The sequence below is a fragment of the Oryctolagus cuniculus genome, chromosome 6 (genome assembly GCF_051225735.1).
Source record: "Oryctolagus cuniculus isolate XC-2025 breed Fujian yellow rabbit chromosome 6, ASM5122573v1, whole genome shotgun sequence".
In the NCBI taxonomy this organism is placed as follows: Eukaryota; Metazoa; Chordata; class Mammalia; order Lagomorpha; family Leporidae; genus Oryctolagus; species Oryctolagus cuniculus.
In genome coordinates, this window is record NC_142872.1 from 60498755 (window position 1) to 60523351 (window position 24597).

General features: G+C 53.0%; 1 long non-coding RNA gene across 1 annotated transcript; it reads left to right on the forward strand.

Moving 5' to 3' along the window:
- The first annotated feature begins 308 nt into the window (after positions 1 to 308).
- Positions 309 to 11530, forward strand: LOC149126152 (uncharacterized). The gene is made up of 2 exons (XR_016235520.1): positions 309 to 8304; positions 11351 to 11530. It is a non-coding gene; the product is annotated as an uncharacterized LOC149126152 (long non-coding RNA).
- The last annotated feature ends 13067 nt before the right edge of the window (positions 11531 to 24597 follow it).

Below are 24597 nucleotides of genomic sequence, written 5' to 3' on the forward strand. Positions count from 1 at the left end.
GGGGTCATGCATCCGGCCCTTTTGGCTTCTGTTGAGAGAGGTGGGACTTATCGGTTCTCCTACAGCAGTCGTTATCCAAGTGCAGGAAGTGGGTGCAGACTTGGGTGGATGGAACATGATGAAATGCACTGCACTGGGGTACAATCAGGGCTGGACCCTGATGGTGAAGGGACAGTCAGGCACGGCCCCTGCCTTTAGGAGGGATGACAAGTGCATACACCCCTGCGACACAGGGATCAAAGGGGCGCGGTGTTGGCACAAAGGAGAGGACAGTGGGTCTGGCCTCAGTTTGTCCATCTGTAAAATGACGCAGCATGGTGGGGGATGAAAAAAGTGTATGTAAAGCACCTTCTCTTGTCTTGGCATGTGCAGGGCCTGGGGCTGACAGAAGACGCTAGCATTCAAGAGGCAGTTCAGCCCCGTGGTCGGCAGTGTTGTCACTCCTGCTCACCCGCACCATTCCAGAGGCACAAGAGCAGGCTGGGTAGGACTCTGGGGACAGACTGCCTGAAACCCAGTCGTGACACATAATAGTGCGGGGTCTTGGACAACTTCTTATTTTTTTTTGAAAGATTGATTGATTGATTGATTGATTTTGAAAGGCAGAGTTACAGAGAAGCAGAGGCAGAGAGAGAGAGAAAGAGGTCTTCCATCCGCTGGTTCACTCCCCAAATGGCCGCAATGGCTGGAGCTGGGCTGATCTGAAGCCAGGAATCAGGAGCTTCCTCCAAGTCTCCCACGTGGTTACAGGGTCCCAATGACTTGGGCCATCTTCTACAGCTTTTCCAGGCCATAGCAGAGAGCTGGATCGGAAGTGAAGCAGCCAGGACTTGAACTGGTGCCCATACGGGATGCCAGCATTGCAGGTGGCAGCTTCACCCACCACGCCAAGGCACCGGCCCCAAGGTAACTTCTTTTATGGCTCCATGCCTCAGTTTCCCCATCTGTCACACAGGAATGGTCACACTTACCTCACAGGGCTGCTGTGCAGATTGAGGGAGGGGCATGTTTGAATGGTCTCTGACAGGGCCTGGAATGCAGTTATGCTTTTAATACATGTGAGTGATTTTTGTATTTCAGGGGCCATTTGTGGCACAGAGTCCTGAGTCACCCCAGACGGCCTTGTTTTGGGTGGAGACAGCAACCACATGTGATGAGCCAGCAGCGGTGTGACTTGGAGTTGTTGAGGGCCTCAGTGAGCTGCACAGACTCGGCAGCCCCGAATCTCATGTTCACAGCTTGGGTGAAGCTTCATGCCGCCCTTGAGGTAGCCAGCTCTTCACTGGCTTCCTGTTGGTCCTCACCGCGCCTGTCCCTTGCCGGAGCCCGCCGCCTTGATCCGGCTTCATCTGGCTTTTCCGTAGTACCTCTAGTCTAGCTCAGGACGTGGAGCTGCAAAGAAGAAGGGAGGGATAATAGTTTGGTTGGGAGGCCGGCGCTGCGGCTCACTAGGCTAATCCTCCGCCTTACGGCACCGGCACACTGGGTTCTAGTCCCGGTCGGGGCACCAGATTCTGTCCCGGTTGCCCCTCTTCCAGGCCAGCTCTCTGCTGTGGCCAGGGAGTGCAGTGGAGGATGGCCCAAGTGCTTGGGCCCTGCACCCCATGGGAGACCAGGATAAGTACCTGGCTCCTGCCATCAGATCAGCGTGGTGCGCTGGCCACAGCGTGCCGGCCGCGGCGGCCATTGGAGGGTGAACCAACGGCAAAGGAAGACCTTTCTCTCGTCTCTCTGTCTCTCTCTCTCACTGTCCACTCTGCCTGTCAAAAAAAAAAATAGTTTGGTTGGGGTTCCATCTGGCCCACTGCTGCCTATCACCCATTCCCTACCCAGGGTTCTTCTCTCCGCCCCTGCTGGGCAGTGTCATCTCATCTCCCCTTCCAAGTCTTCCCCACTGGGCAGCCTGCCTCGCTCTCCTATGGAACAGCGGGTCTCAACCAGGGATGATCTTGTCACCCAGGGGACATTTGGCGACGTCTGGAGAAAGTTTTGATTGGCACAATAGGAGTTGGGGGAGGAGAGAAGGGAGTGCTAACGCTATTTGCAGGTCAGGATCAGAGAGGACCCTAACTGTTCTACAGTGCACAGGACGGGCCCCCACAACAAAGAATTTTCTATGTCAACAAGGAGTTTTCCAGTGCCAAGGCTAAGAAACCCTGCTCAGGGAATTCTACTGGATAAAATGATCTATACAAGGGGTGTTGGAAGGTTCATGGAAAACGTGCATTATGAAAAAAACCTGCATGGATGTCAAAATTGTGCACCAAAATAGGCTTACAGTCTCCCCTGTCCACTGTCCAGGGACAGCCACATTCTGATGCTCTCCCTCCAGACTCCTCTGTCTGCACATTTATATGTAGATTTATAGATGTGTGTAATTTGACAGAAATTCGCTTGTGCTATATGTACTGTGTTGCAATCCATTATTTTTTTCCTTTCACTCAACAACATACCATGGGCATCTTTCCATTGTCAACACATGTAGATTTGCAACATCCTTTTCAGAAGCCTGCGTGGCATTCCATAGTAGGGTTGTAACACTTTATTTAGACAAGCACTCATTGATGGATAGTTAGATCATTTCCAGTATGTTCCTGTTATAAACAATACTGTGATGAATGTCCTTGTATATACATCTTAGCGCACTTTTCTGAGTAAATCCTTTATATAAATTCTGAGAGTGGAATTGCTAGCCAAAGCATAACATGCCCTGTCGGCTGCTGCTGCTCCAGGCTGGATTGCCACTTGAGCAGGCACGCACCAGGCCACAGGAGCGCCCTTCTCTCTGTCACCTCCCAGACGCTGGATATTGCAATTGTCTTTGTCTACAAAAGCAAGTTTTGTAAGCGCTAGCCGAGACTAGGCCAGTGTGCTGGGAGCTATGTGCAGAGCTGTCTTTGGCAGTTGAGTTCTGGGATTGGATGTAACCCTTCTGGAGCTTGGCTGTTCTGTCTCCTCTCCCACAGCCCCCTCTCCTTGTGGACTCCACAGCCAGGCCAGGCCAGCGCAGATGGGGAGGAACTTGCTGCCCAGGCTGGGGCTCCCTGCTGTGTGCCTGCTGCTCCTGTCGCGTGGCTCTCTGTCCTGCTGGGCGTGGTCTGCCATTCTCTCTGCTCTCTGGTGTGTTCCCTTTTCTGTCTACATCCTTAACCTGCAGCTGCCGGCCCTTCATTCTGTCTCCAGGTCTGCTCCCTAATCCCAGGGAATTCTAAAGTGACAAGGTTGTTCCCCAGTGTGCTCAAAGGGACAGGTTCCATGACCCCCAGTTGATGCCTGGAACAGCAGATAGCACCAAACTGTATAGACTGCATGTTTTCTATCCAGAAATATCTATTACAAAGTTTAATTTATGGATTAGGCAAAGCAAGAGGTTAGCAACAATAACTACTAATAAACTAGAACATTATGACAGTATACTGCAACAAAAGCAAGTGCTCCTTCTCCTGATGATCTAAGATGCTGCACTGCTTACGTGATGAGATGAACTGAGGTGAAGGATGAAGGCATTGTGACACAGCGTCGGGCTGCTGTTGACCTGATGATGCATCAGAGGCGGATCATCTGCTTTGAACACAAGTATTGGGATACCACAACCGAAGACCTGATACCCAAGATGGCTCCTATCAGGCAGGCAGTGCCTACTGTGTGGATACACTGCGCCAAGGGAGGAGTCACATCTCTGGCCAGACAGAGTGGAACCATGCCAGATTTCATCAGGCTACTCAGAGTGGCTAGCCATTTAAAATGTAGATATTGTTTACTTCTGGAATGTTCCATTTAATATTTTCAGCCTGTGGCTGACCACAGCTAACTAAAGCTGTGGAAAGAGAAACTGTGAATAAGGGTGGACTACTGTAGTAAGTCAGATGGACAGAACGGTTTGGAGTATAGTATTGGGTTTTCTTGTTTGGAGCTTCCCCGACTCCTCCTAAGAGCCAGTTGTGTGTCCAGGATAGTTTTTCTGGAGAGAAACCCTTCCATCCAAATAGCTACCACCTATGAGGGTACAGCAAAAAGTGTATTTATTTTTTTAAAGATTTATTTATTTATTTGAAAGTCAGAGTTACACACAGAGAGAAGGAAAGGCAGAGAGAGAGAGGTCTTCCATTCGCTGGTTCACTCCCCAATTGGCCACCACAGCCGGAGCTGCACCAATCCAAAGCCAGGAGCCAGGATCTTCTTCCAGGTCTCCCACGCAGGTACAGGGGTCCAAGGACCTGGGACATCTTCTACTGTTTTCCCAGGCCATAGCAGAGAGCTGGATTGGAAGTGGAGCAGTCAGGACTCGAACTGGTACCCATATGGGATGCCGGCACTGAGGCGGCGGCTTCACCCACTACGCCACAGCGCCAGCCCCAAAAGAGTTTCTTTAAAATGGAATTAAAAAACGTTTGTCAGGATGCAAAATTTGTTTTGAAAGCCATGCATGTGAGGGATCTTCAAAAGGACCATGAAGACTCACATAATGAAAAAACTATGCAAGAATTTCCAAATTGTTTTGCACCAATACAAAAGTATCTTTCAATTCCATTTTTGCACCAACTCTTCGAAGTCTCCTCATGTTGGAGCCCATTGGATGTGCTGCTCCTGATGGGCTATTTTGCTTCTCCCTTGGTGATAACTCTGGAAGTGTGTGGTCTTGACGTCTGTTTTCCAGATGAGTCCTCAAGAGGGGAGGTGGCCGGGTCCTGGGCACGCAGCTGAGCTGGAAGCAGGACCCCAGTGTCCTGACTCCAGGGCTGGTGTTCAAAGAGCAAAGATTTGCAGCTAAAGCCTGTTTCATGTGCAGGAGGCAAGTGACCCTGCCCGTGTGTCCACGTCACTGGTGCAGGAGTTGCTCTTAGCTGAGGAGATCGCTTCTTGCTGACTGCCTTGGAGGCTCTCTCAAACAAAAGTGTGTGGGGGAAGTTGCCCAGCTTGTCTTCAGTCTGCTCTGCTTCCCTCTCCTGTGGGGGTGCTGATCTGGCTTACATGTGTCCTCCATGGGTCAATGCGGTGGCTTAACCACCTGCAGTGCCAACATCCCACATGGGCACCGGTTCAAGTCCCAGCTGCTCCACTTCTGATCCAGCTCCCTGCTAATGCTAAAGCAGTGTAACAGTGGAAGATGACCCAAGTTCTTGGGTCCCTGCACCTATGTGGGAGACCCTGGCTCCTGGCTTTGACCTGGCCTGGCTCTGGCCATTGTGGCCATCAGGGGAATGAACCAGTGGATGGAAGACTTTCTCTCTCGCTCTCGCTCTCTCTCTCTCTCTCTCTGCCTCTGCCTCTCAAATAAATAAAAAAAGAGGGGGAGTGGCCTGAGCTAGTGCTGTGGGCTGTGTTGCCAAGGGATGCCCTGCACCATGTCATGATGCAGCAAGAGGCCCTTGCCTGGTTCTGGCACCTGGATATTGGACTCCCTGGCTCCCAGAACCATAAGAGCTAAAGTTCTCTTCTGTAAAACTTACCTGGTGTGTGGTGCTCCATCACAGCAGCTGCAAATGGACCAAGACAGATGTCTGCAGTGTCTCTCCGAAGCCCAAGCCTGACATCCCTTCTCCCCTGCCCTGGTCAAGGCTTCTCTGTCCAGTGTCTTGCCATCTCGGGAGCCTTCTCTTTCCCATGAATGTGTCTTTGCCTGTGTACCAGTGGGGGTCACGGATGCAAAGCAAGGCTGTTTGCAAGCAACAGAAACCAAACTCAGCCAGCGCCGTGGCTCACTAGGCTAATCCTCCGCCTTGCGGCGCCAGCACACCAGGTTCTAGTCCCGGTCGGGGCGCCGGATTCTGTCCCGGTTGCCCCTCTTCCAGGCCAGCTCTCTGCTGTGGCCAGGGAGTGCAGTGGAGGATGGCCCAAGTGCTTGGGCCCTGCACTCCATGGGAGACCAGGAGAAGCACCTGGCTCCTGCCATCGGATCAGTGCGGTGCGCTGGCTGCAGCGCACCGGCTGTGGCGGCCATTGGAGGGTGAACCAACGGCAAAGGAAGACCTTTCTCTCTGTCTCTCTCACTGTCCACTCTGCCTGTCCAAAAAAAAAAAAAAAAAAGAAAAAGAAAGAAAGAAAGAAAGAAACCAAACTCAACAGGGATTAATCCGACAGGGGGAATCTTAGTGGCTTCTCATAGACAGTCTGAGGAAAGACCAGGGATGGAGCTGCCCCAAGGCCTCGTGTGCCATTCCATCCTCTGTTCTCTTCTCTCCAGCTCTGGCGTCTGCAGGCTCACAGCCTTCCAGCTCCATGACCCAAGAGGCAAGGAGCCTTTTCTAGCAAGTTCTGTCAAAACGTTCCAGAGAACTCTGATTGGCCCGCTTTGGGTCACTTGTCCTTTTCTGGATCAGTCAGTGGCCAGGGGAATGGAATGCTATGATTGACTCAGAGTAGGCTGTGTGCCCTTGTGGGTAGATTTTATAGGGATAAGATATAAGAAGTTCTTGGGGGGATATTCAGGACAAAGTTCAACTTGGTGAAGCATCTCACAACCGACAAAGACTTAGCACAAAGGAAACATGAGAGTTGGTGCTGCCGTTTTTACTGTAAGGACAAGGTGGTGACAAGACACTCAGTGAATGTAAAAAGGTAGGAACCAGCTAATGAATGCCCAGGAAAGTGGGGAGGGTACAGTCGCCCACTCACGAGTCCTTCAAATCCACATCCCGAGGTGAAGGAGCGCAGATGAATACTTCAAAAAGTTCTTGGAAAAAAAAAAGGAATTAAAATAGAAGTTCATTCTGGTGCAAAACATTTTTGCATGTAAGGGGAAAACTTGTGCTATGAAGGAAGTAGGCGTGGGTTTCACAGTTTTCTTGCACCCAAGAAACTTGCCCTTTCCTTCCATTTTCTGGGAGCTTTTTGGAGCTCCCTGGTGCTGGCTGAAGCCTGGTGTGTGCAGGCAGGCTCTGGGCTGAGCTAACACCATGGCAGCAAGAGCCAATGCTGAGCCCTTCTCTGCCACCATTTGAACACCTCCCACATATTCCTTAGTTACTAGTCCTCATGAAACACTTCAAACACATGCTGTTACCATCACTCTTGCTTTTCAGATGGAGAAACTGAGGCATAGAGTGGTAAAATAAGTTACGTAAAATCAGAGAAGCCAGAAATCAAGAATAGATCTTTTGGATTCCAGAGCCTGTTGACTTGTTTTAAACTCAGGTTAACTAAGAGCTGGGTAGGTGGGAGTAGGTTTAGGAACTTCTTTATTTTATTTTTTATTGATTGATTTGAAAGGCAGAGAGAGAGAGAGAGAGAGAGAGAGAGAGTTCTTCCACCCTCTGGTTCACTCCCAAATGGCCTCAACAGTCAAGGCTGGGCCAGGCCAGAGCCAGGAGTCAGGAGCTTCTTCTGGGTCTTCTAAGTGAGTGCAGGGGCTCAAGCACTTGGGTCATCTTCCTCCGTTTTCCTTAGCTCATTAGCAGGGATCTGGACAGGAAGTGGAGCAGCCAGGACTCCAACTGGTGCCATCTGGGATGCCGGCATTGCAGGCAGTAGCTTAACCTACTGCGTCAGAGTGCTGGCCCCTCCTTTAGGGCTCTTTAATTTACTAGCAGTGAGACACAGACTTCTTTGTTGTCGGCAAAATATTCAGCCTATAAACCCTCAAAATGAATCTTGAGTCATTTACTAAATCAGGTCATAGGAAATGAATTTGGAGACTTCTGATGAGCTTCCATGGCACAGTAAATGTCAGAATCCAACCTACTTGGTGAAATGGTCACCTTGGGCACTTAAGAGGACCTATGCAACCTCTGGCTACCTATCCCTTAAACCCCTCGCTCTCACTGAGAGTGTAAGTGGTGAGGGAATCAGGAGTGGGAGAAGAGCTGGGGCTGGGAGCCCCACCACACTCAAGCGTGGTTTCTCTTTTACTGCAAGTCAAGAGAGAGATTGATTAGATCACTCAGAAGGCTTGAAAGTGTTATCTCTTATCTCTGACAGCTGGGGTGAGAGGATATAGTCACGGGAAGTGTCTAGCTCTCACTCAGAAAATTATGAGATAAGATCTAGCTGAGTATTCCAACAGCAGACATGACAGGAGAGGCTGATGCTGCACTGGGATTGGCCAAATTTCTGGAATTTCTTGGAGAAGGATGTTTCCCATGCTGGATGAGGACCACCTGGGCAAACAGGTTCTCTGCACCAGAGAACCACCTGGAAGCTGGTCGGCTCTTAGCGTCTGGAAGCTGGAAGGGAGAGCTGATTCCCAAGTGCTACAGATGGAGGAAGCATGAGCCTCAAAAGGACATCGTCCACACTGGGGGACACAGAGACGCCCACAAGAGTCAGCTTTGGACGTAAGAGTGGAGGACATCTTAAGCAGACCCAGTAAGTGAAAGAGTTCCTGCTCCTTATTTTTCCTCTGCTCCCCTTCCATCTTCCTCCAACCTCAAAACAGAGAGGCATAGCAGCTAAGAAAGAGAGTGGGTGAGAAGAGGGGCAGTGGGCTACTTCACCTCTTCCTAGAAAGTAGGAAGCTTTGCCACGGCAGGCATTGGCTTCATCCAAGCATCCCGTAGGCTTTTCTTGGGCAACTATTAGGTACCTGGCTCTGGCCGAGTGTTTGGGTAGGGTCCTAGGGTAAAGTAAAATGAAAGTGAGTTCAGCAGGGCCCCTGGAGTCGAGAAGCTCAACTTCTAATGTAAGAGGCTGGCCCCCAAAAGACAATTGCAACAGAATGGGGTGCACGTAGTAACGGATGAGTCCATCTTCAGTGAGCATGTGTGAACTAGACACCTTGCCCAAATGACCCCATTTAATTCTTCTGAAAACCTCATGAGATGGGTGCCATGATGCCCACTTTACAAATGAAGAACTAGGAGCTCAGAGAGGTTGGGTGGATTTGAACTCAGGCTGTTCTGACTCCAGATGCATGCCCTTGACCACTTTGCTGTGAAGGGCTCATGGAGGAGGCAGCCATGCAGGTGGGGTTTGAGAGGATGTGCCCACGGGAGACAGAAGATCCTTCTGGAAAAGTGAATCAGCATTTTCAGGCTGTGTGTGGTTGTATGGGTGCAAGGTGCTGTTTGTGTAGCTGCTAATCAGGCTTGGTGGGTGCTCAGCCCTCTCTGTGTGCTTAAGCTCATGGCTTGCTCTGTATTTTCGGCATCTTAATAAAGGAGAGATCTAGGCTCAAGGAGTACAGGAGAGAAGCCAGGACTAGTTTCCTTTCCAAAAGGTATTCTCTCCAGGACCCCAAACACATGGTTGGAAGTTAACACCAGCAGCTCAGTGGGGAAGGGCAGGCAGAGTGCAATGCTGAAGGTGTTTTGGCTTTGGCTGCCCCATCCATCTCCTTTTTTGGAGCATTCCCCACCCCTGACTTTGAGGAGCACCCACCCGACCCCCCTCCACACCTGCCCGGCGATACACCGACACCCGCTGGTTGTAGTGATTGGTTCAGAGATGGTCCTGGGACCCAAGCTAGTGCCATCAGAATGAGTTCTGGCACTTTCCTTTTCCTCTTCTGTTCTTTGTGGTTTGCATGCATTTGCTTTATTTTGTTTGCACTGTACAGTTGTCACACACAAAACCTGAATCCATTTTCCAGTGCCAGGTCAGAGCTAAATGGCACACAAGACGTGAGTTCCAGGGAGAGCCTGGGCTTTTGGGCCAGCCACACGGCCACTCACCCCCTACATTCAGGGCTGCAGATGGTGCTGCACAGAGGCCTTTGTAGCCCTGCATGGCTCCTGTCACTGAGGAGGAGATGAGCATGGGGCACAGTAGTGGCTCAGGCCACAGAGGTGGGAGCTGCAGACCTGGGGGTGGGGTGGGGGAATAAATCATCTGATGGGAAGTGTGGGGGAGTGGAGGACAGGGGTGGAGCGGGATCCCAGGCCCTGACTTAGCCTTCTGGTGGCTAGCAGTGCCCCTTGATGAAGCTGGCAGGCAGAGCCATTTGTGGGGGAGAGCCAGGCTATCTAAATGAAACTGGGAGAATCAGGGACTGCTTGTACTTTTGCTAATAACCGCCCACCACAAGCTCACAGACGCAGAATGTCCCAGGTGGGTCATTGGGCGACTGTCACAGTAATAGGAGCCCGCGCCTGCAGCACAAATCCAGTCTAGGCTGTTCCGTGGGGTGGCACAGTGCCCATGGCTCTGAATGATGATGTGTTCTTTCGGTCTGTCCGCCATGCCAGGCTTACTCCAGCCTCGGGCTTTGGCACACCCAGTCTTTGCCTTGTGTGCTCTCCTCCAGCCCCTTGCTGCCCAGGACTCAGCGTCAGTACTGTGTGCCTTTCCTTGCTGCCCTACGGTGCATGCCCGAGGCTGGGCTCCTGGTCCGTGCCCTTGGTCACTGATAGTTCCCACCTAATTAGCAGATGTCAGTGGGGACACCTTCCCTGGTGGTCTCCTCTGTCCCCAGTCCTCCCACTGTGCCTGACCCATGCTTGTTGCCTGAATGCAAGAGCAAAGGGATGGCAGGGATTGTGTCTGATCCATGGCTTAAGGCTGGTGTCCTGGGCTTGTGACCAATGCCTTGTGTCAAGGCCATATACTCAGGAGGAACGGTCTTCTGCTTAGTCACTGTGCCTTGAAATTTGGATCAATTTTATCTTTGCATTTGTGTTTTGTAAGTGAGGTCTGGCGGGACCATGGCACACACACTGAGAACGTGGGGCCTCAGCCCACACCCTGCCTCCCAAGATGCATGCTCAGAACCTCACTCCCGCACCCTGCCTAGCAGCCCCTGGCAGTGGGAGGGCCAAGTGTCTGGCAGGGGCCATGGTCTTCAGCCAGGGAGAAGCTCCCAGTGTTCCTCCTACCCCACAAGGTCTAGGCTTTCACACCTCCAGGTCCAGCTCCCCAGCACTTGTTGGCTCAGAGGTGAAAGATCCTTAGGGATTCCCCCCCACCAACACACACACACACTCCACTGTGGATTTGGGCAGCGGCAGTGGGAAGGGGAGCAGGCCTGACTCAGCTGCCCAGACCCAGCTCTGTCCAGGGCGGGTGGTATCGGTCCAGTAACTGGCAGGGAGCAAACCGGTAGCCCTCGGATGCAAAACAGCACGTGTGCTCTGTGTTCTATGTTGTAGGGTGAGGCCCCTGGGCACCTGGGAACCTGTGTGTCTTCCTCCTAATATCCGCCATGCCTGTGTATCCCTGTGTCCAGGAGCGCTCTAACCGCTGACTCTGCGTGTGAGTGCGTACATGTGTCTCTGCCTCATTTCAACCTTCCAATGGCTTATTTGTCTCTTGGGGTCACTTGAGGCACTGGAATGAGCCACAGAAGACGAATTGTTTAGCGTCAGTGATTTTGCTTTTGAGATAAATGCTCTGGCATTTGCATTGAGAACAGCAATGGCATGAAGATGAACAGTCGGTTCATACTGGTAGTGACAATTTTAAATGTGTCTTGCCTCAGAAGGGCCTCCAACAGCAAAGGAAAAGCGTCGTACTGCTGCAGAAGGAAGAGCTTTCCGTGGGCCTCGAGCAGTGCTCTCCTGCTTGTCGAACGAGGAGTCTCAATGTGCATCTTCCACTGGCGCTGCTCCAGCTGATGTTTGTTGAATGAAAGAATAAATATTTTTATTAAAATATGGAACACGATCATTATTTTTTATTTCCTGGCAACCCGGTATGCTATCAAGATTGCAGGCGTGTTATGAAATATCAGAATATCTGAACAATAAAAGCACTCTGGAATTATACACAGTCCTGCATCCTTCAGCGACAGGCACATGCTGGGAGATACGCTCCCTTAGACGGCATCAGCACTGTGCAAACCTAGATGCTCTCCTGTGGTCCCTCTCTCCTGTGGTCCCTCTCTCCTGTGGTCCCCTGGCGCCACCAAGATGCGGTAGACGTGAGATGTGTGAGCCTGCTGTTGGCTACACAGATAGAGGCTGACAGTAAGCTTTTTTTTTTTTTTTTTAAAGATTTTATTTATTTATTTGAGAGGTAGAGTTACAGACAGTGAGAGGGAGAGCGAGAAAGGTCTTCCTTCTGTTGGTTCACTCCCTAAATAGCTGTGATGGCCAGAGCTGCGCTGATCTGAAGCCAGGAGCCAGGAGCTTCCTCCGGGTCTCCCACGCAGGTACAGGGGTCCAAGGACTCAGGCCATCTTCTACTGCTTTCCCAGGCCATAGCAGAGAGCTGGACTGGAAGAGGGGCAGCCAGGACTAGAACCGGTGCCCATATGGGATGCCAGCACTGCAGGTAGAGGATTAACTTAGTGCGCCATGGTGCTGGCCCCAGTAAACTTTTTTTTTTTTTAAATTTATTTATTTGAAATTCAGAGTTACAGAGAGAGAGAGAGAGATTCCATCTTCTGGTTCACTCCCCAAATGGCTACAATGGCCAGGACTGCACCAAGCTGAAACCAGGATCCAGGAGCTTCTCAGGGTCTCCCACATGCGTGCAGGGGCCCAAGCACTTGGACCCTCTTCTGCTGCTCTCCCAGGTGCATTAGCAGGGAGCTGGATCAGAAGCAGAGCAGCCAGGACTTGAACTGGTGCCCATGTGGGATGCCAGTGCTGTTGCCACGGCTTTACCTGCTTTGCCTCGGTGCCACCCCAGGAATAAACTTTAAAAATTCTAAGTAGAAGGAGTTAACCCTAAAATGCTGACAAACAATAGCATGGTAAATGCGCACACCAGGGACACAGTTGCTCCTTGCCGTTATCTAGAACCATGTGCTGTACGTGACTGTACATGCTGCTCTCTTTCACGGCTGGCAGGGCCATGGCTGCTTTGCAGCAGCACCGCCACACACACTGGAGTCGTGTTGCTTGTGACGTAACAATGGCGCTGACATCACGAGGCAACGGGAGCTTTTCAGCTCCACATCCTCTCACGAAACTGCCAAGCACGTGCAGTCTATTATGAACCAAGACGTCCTTCCATGGCCCACGACTGCATTCCCGTCACTGGAGCTTTTTGTGGCATCTGCAAAATCGTCATGGCTTTCTCAGCATCAGCCTTCTCGTCTCGCTGCAGGCCTGGGTCTGCTCTTGCTGGAGGGGCTTGTATCCGACGAACCCTCCAACCAGCAGCAATGGCAAACTCTGCCCCAAACTTGTAAACAAACATCTAGAGAGGTCAGCGAGCAAACAGAAGCACAGATTCGAGGGACTTCCACCCATGAGCCGCACAGGTGCACACGCACCATGGAGGGACACCGCTCCATGGGACCAAGACCCCAGGTCGTGTGGTTGACGGTGCATAACCAACACTGCATATCTTCTTGTGGTCAAGCGAATGCTTTGTTTGGTGGCCCTCGTGCACCTTTTGTAAAGTAGCATTTGATGTGCCCTTTACTAAAAGTAGGATCCATGCTTTTTAATTGCCACCACCACCAAGATAGCATGTGTTTCCTCCACAAAACGTTCCCCCTGCCCTTTTGTTGCCCCCTCCACGCCACCCTGATTCCCAGCCCCTGGCGGTGGCTGACTGATTTCTGTCCCGATAGCTCTGCCTTTATCAGAACAGTGAATCAATGGCATCGTTCGGAATGTAGCCTCTTGTGTCTGCCCTCTTTCCCTTGCGCAATGCTCTCGTGACTCATGCATTTTGCCGAAGATATTCACAAAGCTTCCCCATTATGGCCGAGTCACAGTCCATTGTGTTTCAATGGATGCCGGGCTGTTTTCAGTTGTTGACTGTTATGAATAAGACTGCTTTGAGCATACGCATGTGGGTTTTGGCTGGGTGTGTGTTCACGGCATGAGTGGGTCCTATGGTAGCATACGGGCCACCATGAGACCCTGCACTGCCACAGTGTCTTCCAAAGCAGGGAGGGCTCCCGTCGGCCCAGTCCTCGGCAGCACTTGACATGCGTGCTGCCATCCCTGTAGTCCAGTGTGCAGTTAGCTGGGGCTTAATGATGCCGAGTAGTTTTCCAAGTCCTTATTCGTGTCTCTCCTGCAGGGAAGTGGGTGTTCAGCCCTTTTAAGATTGGGTTGTTTATATATTTGGGAAACAAGTCTTTTTTCAAATCTATGTTTTGAGAATATTTTCTCCAGTCTATGACTTTTCATTCCCTTAATAATGTCTTCTGAAGGTCAGAAATTTAAAATTGGATAAAGTCCATGTTCTCAGTTCTTTTCTCTTTGTAGTTTGTGCTTTTTGTGTCCCAAAATATCTTTGCCTAAGCCAAAGCTGCAAAAATTGTTTTCCAGTGTTCTCTCCTAGTAGTTTCACAGTTTTAGGTGTCATATGTTAAGGTCTATGAACAGTTTCAAGTGACTTTTTTACTTATAATGTGAGACAGGGCACAGGTTTTCTGGCTTGTTCTACTTTTTTGCATTTGAAGTCCTGTTGTTTCAACATTTATTGAGAAGACTGGTATTTCTGTATACCTTTGCCAAAAACCAGCTGGCCGTACACCTGTGACAAATCCACTTCTGGACTCCCTCTGCTCCACTGGTCAGTGAGTCTGTCCTTACACAAGCACCATACTGTTTTAATTGCTTTAGCTTTATAAGATGTCACAGAATCAGGTGTCATAAGTCCTCCAATTTTGTTCTTTTCATAATTATTTGAGATATTCTAGTTCCTTTGCCTTTTGTACAAATCTTAATTTCTCAATTTATCTAAAAATCCTGCTTGAGTTTTAGTGAATATTATATTGGCTCTATGGATTTACTTAAAAAGAAATAGCATCCCTCAACTATATTGGGTCTTCTAATCCATGAACATAGTATATCCCCTTATTTAGCCCTCCCTCTCTCCCTTTCTTACCCTCCCTCCTTCCCTCTCTCCCTTCCTTCCTTCCTTCCTTCCTTCCTTCCTTCCAGAGGCAGAGAGATGAGGAGGAAGGGGTAGAGAGAGACCCCTCTCATCCACTGGCTCACTCCCACAGTGCCTGCAGTGGTAGAGGGGTTGCTCCTGCCATGATGTTAGGTGTCACAAGGCCCTTGCCAGAGGTCAAATTGATGCAGCCACCCAATTTGGACTTCCAGCCTTCAAAACCATGGGCAAAACACACCCCTTTTCTTTATAAAGTTAGCCTATCCTGGATATTTTGTTATAGTGAAGAAACACCGGCCCAAGGCTTCCCACTGGGGCTCCCTGTGAGCCAGTGTGGCCTTCTGGTTGAGGGTTCCAAGTCAGACTGCCTGGCTATTCACCTGCTGGTACCGAGTACTGGCTGCTGGATCATCTCAGGCATAGCATGTAATCTCTCTGAACCTCACTTTCCTCATCTGTGAAAATGGGCAGAATCAAAACATGTGTCTGGAAGAGCTACATGGGCTCATAAATGCAACTGCTTGAGCATGCCTGACACACAGGATGTATCCCATAAACCTGAGCTTTTATTATTACTGTCTGCTGGGCAATAGGAAATGGGGAACAGTGTTTGGGAACCCGGCCGAGGATCCCAGCTCTGCGTCTCCTCCGCTGTGGGCCCTTGGGGCTGTCAAATGACTTCTCTGGGTCTCATTTTCCTTGTTCATCAGACAAGGATGGAAATATCTAGATATTTGGTGAGAGTCCAGTGAGGTGATAGAAGACACTGATAATGTATGCAGCATCCACCACGGATCCTGGCCCTCAGCAAGTGCTCAGCTGGTGCCGCCTGGGAGAGCGCAAACACCGGCGCATGGTGGGTGCTGGTTTTAGTCTGTTCCGTGTTGGAGACTTTGTATAGAAGACAATTTGTTTAGCACACAGCACCTTCTGGGCTGTGGTGAGGGCATTGTGATGGTGGCAGCATGTGTGAGAGAGATCATGTGATGGGACAGGAGGCCAGAGCAAGGGGACGGGGTGGGGGGACAGGCTCAGTCTTGTGTAACAACTGTTCTTGCAGGCACTAACTCGCTCCTGCAAGAACCCAACTCAGCTGGTGAGACGGGCACTAACCACTCACGTGAGTGGGGTTCCCAGGGACCTGCTTACCTGGTGGAAGTCCCGCCTCTTAAAGGCTCGTCACAGGTGCTCAGTAGCACCATGCTGGGGCCCAAGCCTCCAGGACAGGGAACACTCCCAAACCCACCCAACCCCAGTCCCTCCATCACCCTCATCTTGCCGCCACGTTTGTTGTCTGTCTGGACTCGGATCAGGTGCCAAGGGCCTGCTGTCCCCGCTTTAGGGAGGGACAAAGCAACTGTGCCCTGATGGGAAGGTGTCTGGCCACGGTCCAGGCACAGGACTCCATCCCCCAGCCGCCCCCACAGCCTCAGAGGCCACCCTGCTGCCGGCGCCTGGGCAGCCTGCTCTGTGGCAGGACAGTGAGCGCGGCAGCTGGGCTCCGAGGGCCGGGGGGCGGGGGGCGGCCTCTCCCCTGGGCATTGGCAGCCACTCCAGTTACCCTCTTAGATTTCATCGCTGGCCGTGCTGCTCACCGGGTGGGCTTTAGGAAACTGTGAGGAGCGCACAGGGCTTCCCCGTGGAGCTGGGGGCCCCGTCCAGGGCCACCATGCAGAGGGCAGGTTTGCAGAGGACCTGTCCGCAGAGGCCACGTGAGGGTGGCGAGACCCTGTCGCTGAGGAGTGAGCTGAAGGCTGGGAGCTGCGAGCGCCTGCAAGGTAGGCAAGGCCCCCAGGCACTCACCCGGGGCTCCCACCTGGGAGGGCTCTGGGAGCCAAGCAACGGGATCCGACCTAGCCTCGGGCCTCGTGTGACCCTTGGGACCTGCTCAGAGAAGAACCACACATAAGGGCCCCTGGGGGCTGGGCAGGAAAACGAGGGGGGCTGAGTGGGGGAGGGGGCGTGGGGACATCAAACATCCTCTTTTCAAGACCAGTGCCATGAACCAGGTTTGAAGTCCACAAACAAAACCGACTGAGCGCTGTGTGGTCAGCTCGCCTGTTGCAGCAAATTAACCAGGTAGCTTAACACAGGCGTTTATGATGACATAGCTGGAGGTGTCCCGGCCAGCCCGGCAGTGCGGGTCTCTGGTGAGGACCCTCTTATGGCTGTGACAGCCGCCTTCTCCCTGCGTCCTCACTCAGGCTCTGTGCGTGCGTGGAGCCTGCGAGCTGCTGTCACTTCTCGTAAGGACATTGGTGGGTCGGGCTGAGGACCACGTCCTCTGGCCTCATTTCACCTCCATTACTGCCACAAAGGTCCTTCTCCACATCTGGCACCTTGGGGCGGGGTCAGGGCTTCAACATGTGGATTTGGGGGTGGGGCACGGACATTCCGTCCACAACCAGCCCCTGTTTGAGTGGCATCACGGGAGTGAGCCTTGCTGAGCCCTTGCCACCAGGGACTGTGTTCCTCAGCATGTGTGGTGTGTGTGTGCGCACACACGTGTACATGAGCACATGTGTGCAGACTGTTACCAAGCACAGGAGTGCATGGTGGCCTAGTGGAGCGGCTCCCAGTTGGAGCTGTGACACTCGTATCCTGAGGCTGCCGCTTACAAGCTGTATGTCCTTGGGCAAGTGCTGTTGCCTCTGCTATCTTGTCTGTGAAGTGGGAGGAGCCGGCCCTCCCACGGAAGGATTCTGGTCACAGGCGGGAGAAGGCGGGGCGTGAAAACCGGAGCTGTTTGTTGTTATTACCGGTGAACGGGGAGCTCACTGCCCATGGATGTGGAGGCTTCGAGTTAAGAAAAGCTAATCCATGAGGTCAGATGTTGGAAGATCTTAGCCATGGAGAGGAGTGATTCGGGAGGATCAGCCTGCTGTGGGGTTGATATGCGATGCTCTCCTCCGGTGCCTTTCATTCACCCATGCCTCATGCTTGCACTGAAGTTTTCAGATTTAGGCCCCCAGCCCCCAGAGCCACCCAAGTCAGCCAGGACCTTGCTCACCTGTTTTGTCACACAGCTGTTCTCAGGGATAGGGCTGGGGTCAGACAGGGGCTGAGCAGTTGGATGAGGGCAGCTGGCTGCCCCGTGGCTGCAGGCGGACGGAGCCCACTCAGCTCCCGCAGTACAGCCCTTGCTTGGCACGGGGAGGCTCAGAGGAGGATGCCAGTGGCCAGATGGGGTGACTGCACCCGCCATGAATGCAGGGCCAGCAGGTGTGTGCCGGGGTGGGGGAGGATCTGCCCTTGACCCCAACCCTTTACATATATTCTTCATTCATTGAGCAGTGTGTGCTCCTTGCACCAAAGAAGAAGGCCAGGCCCCTCGGTGGGGCTGCTGCAGCCTCCTCTCCTGGACTGTAACCCCAGCTTCCCTGCTGTGGTTTGGGAGGGGTGAGCCCAGTGTGACCTCCAACTACTAGGCCAGCTCCTTAAAGAGTCCCTTCCAGCCCTTCCAGGCAGTGCCCCAGTGGGCTGAGTGCCCTGTCTCATTACACCCACAGGGCTTCCTCAATCTCCTAGGAGATCAGCACCCCAGGCCCCCAGCCTCCCACCCTCAACCCCCACTCTGGGACCTCCGAGCGGTCACAGTGCAGCCTTGAGCCCGGGGTAGGCCATGGGCTCCATGGGCCCTTACGTGCGTTTTGGCTGGCCTGTTCTGAGCTTGGAAACAGCCACCCTCTGCCCACTCCTAAGCTTCCTGGAGGGGATCTGGGGATGAACCAGGCTTGGGCTCTGCCCCGGGGAAAGCGCAGTACCACGTACAGACCACGAGCACACAATGGGACTTCCCATGCCTCTGTTTCTTTATCCATAAAATAGGATGACTGCACACACACCTGCCTCCCAGAGCTGTGCTGGGGGTGCGTGAGCTAAGCCGTATATGGGGTGTAGACAGTCCTGGCATGTGGGGCCCTCCACGGGCTTAGTTCCACACGTTGTCTGATGCAGAAGCAGGAGGCGAGTGCCACACAAGGAGCAGAGGGCCGGGCCCATCCAGGACCCAGCAGTGGATCTAGCGGGGCCATTGCTTGCTGTGTTTTCATCTGAATCGGAAAGCACTGGGTCAGATGGGAGTGGCCCTCTCACAGGAACTTATGGGCAAGGGCTGGAAGCTGTGTGTAGCCACTTGTGATGCCAGCATCCCACATCCGAGTGCCGGTTTGAGTCCTCTTTCTGATCCAGCTCCCTGCTAATGGCCTGGGAAAGCAGCAGAGGATGGCCCAAGTGCTTGGGTCCCTGCCATCCATGTGGGAGGCTTGGTTATGGAATTCCTGGCTCCTGGCTTCCACCTGGCTCAGCCCTGGCTGTTGCAGGCATTTGGGGAGTGAACCAGCAGATAGAAGATCTCTTTCTCTCTCTGTCTCTGCCTCTCTCTGTAACTTTCTTTCAAATAAATAAAGCTTAAAAAAAAGCATTCATGAACACACCTACTGTGTGCTAGGCACTGACTATAGCACTGGGAATGCAGCAGTGAGCGAAATTCCTGCTTTTAAAAAACGTCAGGGAAACAGATAGCAATCTCAGATGGCGATGAGGGCGAAGAACAAAAATGAAGCAGAGTGAAGGGGCAGAGAGGATGGGGGGTTCAGGAGGTACAAGGAGACCAATATGACCCAAGAGTGAGAGAGGGGGAGGAGAGCAGACTTGAAGTCAGAGAGGTGTGGGATCCGGATTGCAGGACCGCGGGGGCTGCTGTGAGGGCATAGCTTGAACTCTGAGATGGAGAGTGTGTGGAGTGGGAGAGGAGAGATCTGATGCAACTCGCAGTCTAAGATTGTCCTATTTATTGGTTTATTCACGAGGCAGAGAGAGAGAGAGAGAGAGAGAGAGAGGGAGAGAGTTTCCTTCTGCTAGTTCACACCCCAAGAGCCCACAACAGCTGGGACTTCTGGGGCTGGAACTGGGAGCTCAGTCTAAGTCTCTCACATGGGTGGGCAGGGATTCAACTACTTGAGCCATCGGCACTGCCTCCCAGGGTCTGCACTGACAGGAAGCTGGAGTGAGGCGCTGGAGCCGGGAACTGAATCCAGGCACCGGATGTGGGTGTTGTAACCGGCCTCTTTGCCACCAGGCCAAATGCCTACCCTCTCGATTTGGATCTTGAAGGTCCCCGGGGTAGGCTGAAAAACGGTCTCCAAATACGTTCACATCGCATCTCCAGAATTAATAAAAATGTGTATTCTGAGGACACTGTACATGGATTTCAATTGCTTTTGTATCCAAATAAATTTATCTTTCAATTCTCTTTTCTATGACCTTTATAAAGTACTCTCCTAAGTCGCTTTGAATGATGGGAAAGCTTTGCAGATTGTGATTAAGGGCAAGATCTTTGAGATGGGAGAGTGTCCCAGATTATTCAGGTGGGCTCACTGATGTCATCACAGCTGCCTTGTATGAGGGGAGCAGAAGAGGCTGGGACAGGGAGGAGGAGACGCGTCAACAAAAGTAGAGGCTGGAGGGGGTGAGCAAGGAATGCAGGTGGCCCCAGGAGCTAGGAGAGGCTAGGATGGGACCCTGGGGAGCCTCAGAGGAGCTGGTCCCCTGGGCGTCTTACCTTTAGTTCTGGAAACCGATTCCCACCTTCAGGTCTCCAGTGCTGCAACCCAACGAATTTTTATTCCTTTAATAGGACATCAAGTTCATGGTGACTTGTTACAGCAGCCACAGCAAACTCACACAGAACCCTCCAGTGCCTTTGCAGAGAATAAGTGACACGGGGGTCTCAGGAGGAGGCAGAAAGGCATCAGGAGGCTCATTCAGTCCAGGAGCCCCTCCCCAACCCCGAAAGACTTAGGGAGGTGGATGTGAAAAGTGGAGATAACTGGTTGGATTCTGGGTATGTTCTCAAGGTAGAGCCAAGGTGCATCAGATAAGGGCAAGACAGAAAATCAAAGATGGCCTTCAACATCTGTGGCCAGAGGGATGGGCCGAGTGCAGGATCCATTTGCGGAGATGGGGATGGGTGCAGGAGAAGCAGGTTTGGAGGGGGTGGGGGAGAAATCAAGAATGCAGCCTTGTATGTATCAAGCATGCATTGCTTATTAAATGACCAAGTGGGGACATCCAGGAGACCACTGAACACGTGAGCCCACTTCCTGGGAGAGGTCGACTGGTGATAGAAATGGGCAGGTCTTCGCCCCACGTCCTGGCTGCCCGCCTGGGAAAAGGGTGTCCTTTAACGCGGCCTGAAGGACACTGCTCCGTGCCTAGTGTTCTTGTGAGCCAGGTTGAAGCCAGGAGTCCAAACCTCAATCTGGATCTCCTACATGGGTGGTAGAGACCCAAGTACTTGAGCATTAGCAGGAAACTGGAGCAGGGGTGGAGGAGCTGGGACTTGAACCAGGCACTCCCATATGGCATGCAGTGTCCAGGCAGCAAGTCTTAGTATCATGCCTAATGCCCAACCCTCGTCCCCATTCTAGAGGTCAGGGATCGCAGAGGAAGTGAGCTGTCCAAGATCACAGGAAGGAGGGCCTGGGATTTGAGCCCAGGTCTGCAGGGGCACCAGGGCAGTTTAAAGGCTTAAGCTGGAACCTGGCCAGCTAAATCCCACCCCTCCCCATCGCCTGTGGCCTGGGAAGGTGGGTGCCATTGCTTTTGAAGGGGCACAATGCCCCTTCCAAAGGGAGCCAGGCTGGGAGCATTTGCTAGGAACCACCAGGTGGGGGAATAGAAGTTGTGTGGCCAGGGAGCCTTGAACTTGCTCAAGGCCTGATATCACTGAACCTTTTGCTATAGGCGCCCTAAAAAGTGATCACTGTGAGGAAACTGAGCCGAGCCCAAGTCAGCTCCATTTCTGCCGACCCTTCTAGGAGCAGGTGCACAGCCCCTTACCCACGGGAGGTGAGGGGCTCTGCTCTTTGGAGCTGACCACACTGCCTTTGGGACAGGGTGTCAGTGCCCCAGCCTCCCTCCTCTTTGTCCCCTCGTCCCTTCATTTTCCGGGCCTTGCTTACTCTAAGGCTGCTGCACCTGCTGCACCTGCTGGCCCCCTGAAGCCCTTATACCTGGGCAAGATAGGCTGACTTCTGCATCCGGATCCCGTGTCTGGAACAGATGGAGAGCTGCAGCTGCCCCCCAACAACGTCTGCCTTCTCCCCCGAGGGCTGAGCTGCCACCCGCCTGGCTCTGGAAGCTAGACAGAGCCTTTTGTCTCCTCTGGGCCTGAGGAAGGCCGTGGATTGTCTGTTTGTGCAGCTAAGAGGCTCTGCCCCATTGTGGACCGTTAATAACTGCAGCTGTTTGGGTTTCACAAGTATATTTGAATTCCCAAGACTTCACAGCATACCAGGAAGCGAACACAGCCAACACTTGCAGAACTGATGCCCTGCAGGACAAATGCAGGATCCAACCAGAAGCTGCCAGCGTGGAAGTGTATAGGGAAAGTGCATAGTGTGTGGGCCAGGGGGCGGAGTCCTGCCACACTCTTGGACAGACCGCAGCGACCGGCTTATGACTCTGGCCTGTGGACTTGCTGTTCTGAGCCTCAGTTTCTTCATGGGCAGCTGACAACTCGGATCCTTACTAGCCCGGATCACGTGGTACAATGTGTGCATAGTGGCAGCCTTGGACCTCCCGTGTAGTGTGTAGCAACTCTTCGAAGGAGGTCTGAGCCACCCCACTTTGCAGATGGGAGCGGCAAGGCTCAGAGAGGCGGTCTACTGCCCGGAGTCCTCCAGCCAAGGACGTTCTGCCAGGTTCCAAAGTCACTGCTGACCTCTGCCTTGAACGTGAGCCAGGTTAGCTCTTGGGCCTTCGTCAACCCATTCTCATGGCCTCACCAGGGCCTTCTTGCTGAGCGGGCTGGGGAGGGGGGCGTGTGTAGCTTCCTCAGGGACCCCAGGCCTCTCCCACAGGGCGGGTTTGGGCCTGGCGGTGGCCCAGCCAATTGCTTCATCGGGGCCTGGCTGCTGTCTTCTTGCTGGTTGCGGCTCCAATTGCTCCATCCTCCCTAACGCTAGGGCCCTCCGCAGGGGCTCCTCGCCCGCCTCCCGGGCGGTCCATCCTGGTGGATGTGGATTTCCATGTATGGATTCAACAAGGCTCATCCCAGACCCCGGGCCGACTCTGCACATGGGTGTCTTTTTTTTTTTTTTTTTTCCTCTCCTCCAGCTTCCTGGAAGATGGCCCATTTGATTTTTATAGGAGCTGTCATTATAATTAATTGTCATTGAGTTCTGCACGGGGCCTGACTTGGGCTTTGGTCTGGGAAGGAATAGGGAAGCAACCTCTTTATGCTGCTTGCTTGCTGAGTGATGTCCTGGCCTGGGGGGCAGGGGGGGGGGTTGCCTTCCCTGAGACTCAGTTTCCTAGTCTGTGATGAGCATAGTCATGCCTGGAGGCGTTGCTGAGGGGACCTCAACCTGCCCCTTGCGAGGAGGATGAAGGCCACGGCTCACACACAGGCTAGCACCGTGGGGCTCAGGCGTGTCTGAGTGGTGCAAGCCTTGATCTCAACTGCACCCCCTTTGCCTACCAAACTGCTCCTTCCTGGTGGGGCTCCGTAAGCAGTGCTGAATGTCCAGCGGTCACTAGGGCTTCCACTTAGAGCTTCCTAGCCGCAGGGGAGAGCCCTGAGAGAAAAGGCAGATGGAACAGCTCACAGCCCAGAGACGCCTGCCCAGAGGGGAGCATTAATTAAACCAGTGGCCAAGTGTTGGAGAAGCACCAGGCCCTGGACGCTGGGGGCAGTCCCGTCCAGGTGTGGGATGCACAGATGGGGTTAAGATGGCAGAGGCTGGGCACCTCCTGGGTGGGCATCCTCACTCAGTGAATTCTTACAGACATTCCTCAGGTGTTGTGCCCAATTTGCAGATTGAGAAATTGAGGTTCAGGAGGCAAAGGTCACACAGCAGAGGCGAGGGGAGCCAGGAAACCAATGAGGGCCCTGCAGAGTGTCTTTCCGTTTCTGCCCACCTACGTTGTCTGCCAGCAGGACTTGCATTTTTCTTGGGGGAAATCTGCTCCTCTGCTCATATGGCCCAGCTCGTCCCCTAGAATGCCGGGCCCTGGAGTCGTGTCTGCTGGGGATGGCTGGGATGGCACCATGGGTCCTGCTGCCCACCTTGCCCCAACCCAGAAGGGAGCTGAGCCTCACGCCAAGCAGAGAAGCCAATTCCAGAGGACTGGACTGAGCCCCACCTGAGGCCAGCTCTGCCCCAGGGCTGCTCAGCTTGGGCATCCAATAAACGCTTGTTTGGGCTAGAGCCAGCTTGACAAGCTTCTGCCACCCGCAACCCAAACATCCTGGCTTATGTGATGCAGCATGGCACACAGACAAACCCCGTGCAGTGACAGAACAGGAGCAGGGTGGGCCTGGGTGGGCCAGATTGCAATGGAGCTTCTCAGATGGGAGAGGGCCTGACTGTGCCTCCGAGGGCTGGTGTGGGGCTCAGCCCAGCCAGATGGAGGGGGCTTTGGTTCTCTCTCTCTCTCTCTCTCTCTCTTTCTCTCCCTCTCTCTCTCTCCATCTCGTGGGCAGCTGGGCAAGGGTCTTTTCCCTTGATGGACTGTTTAGCCTGCCAGAATCACACCCAATGGGTTGGCTCAGAGCTTGGGAGCAAAGCGTACGTGTTTCCTCTTGGACGGAGGTTTGTGTCCCATGGAAGGGACCTGAGGAGGTGTGGATGTGGGAACTAGGGTGGGGGTGGGGTGTGGTGTCTACAAGGGCCTGGGAATCTGGGCAACTGGCTGACCCCTCCGCTCCACTTCCGGAGCCTCTGTTTCTACGTCTGTGAAATGGGGCTGAGATTGGACTGTGGGGACAGGGCTACTGGCCATTTATTTGATGACACAGATAGAGGCTGGTTCCAGATGACGGGATGGAGCCCCTAAGGACAGTTCTATTCTGGGACCTTTCAGGCTTAGGAGCCAAGAAATGCCCACTGGGGCTGAGGCCAGCTCCGGCTGCAC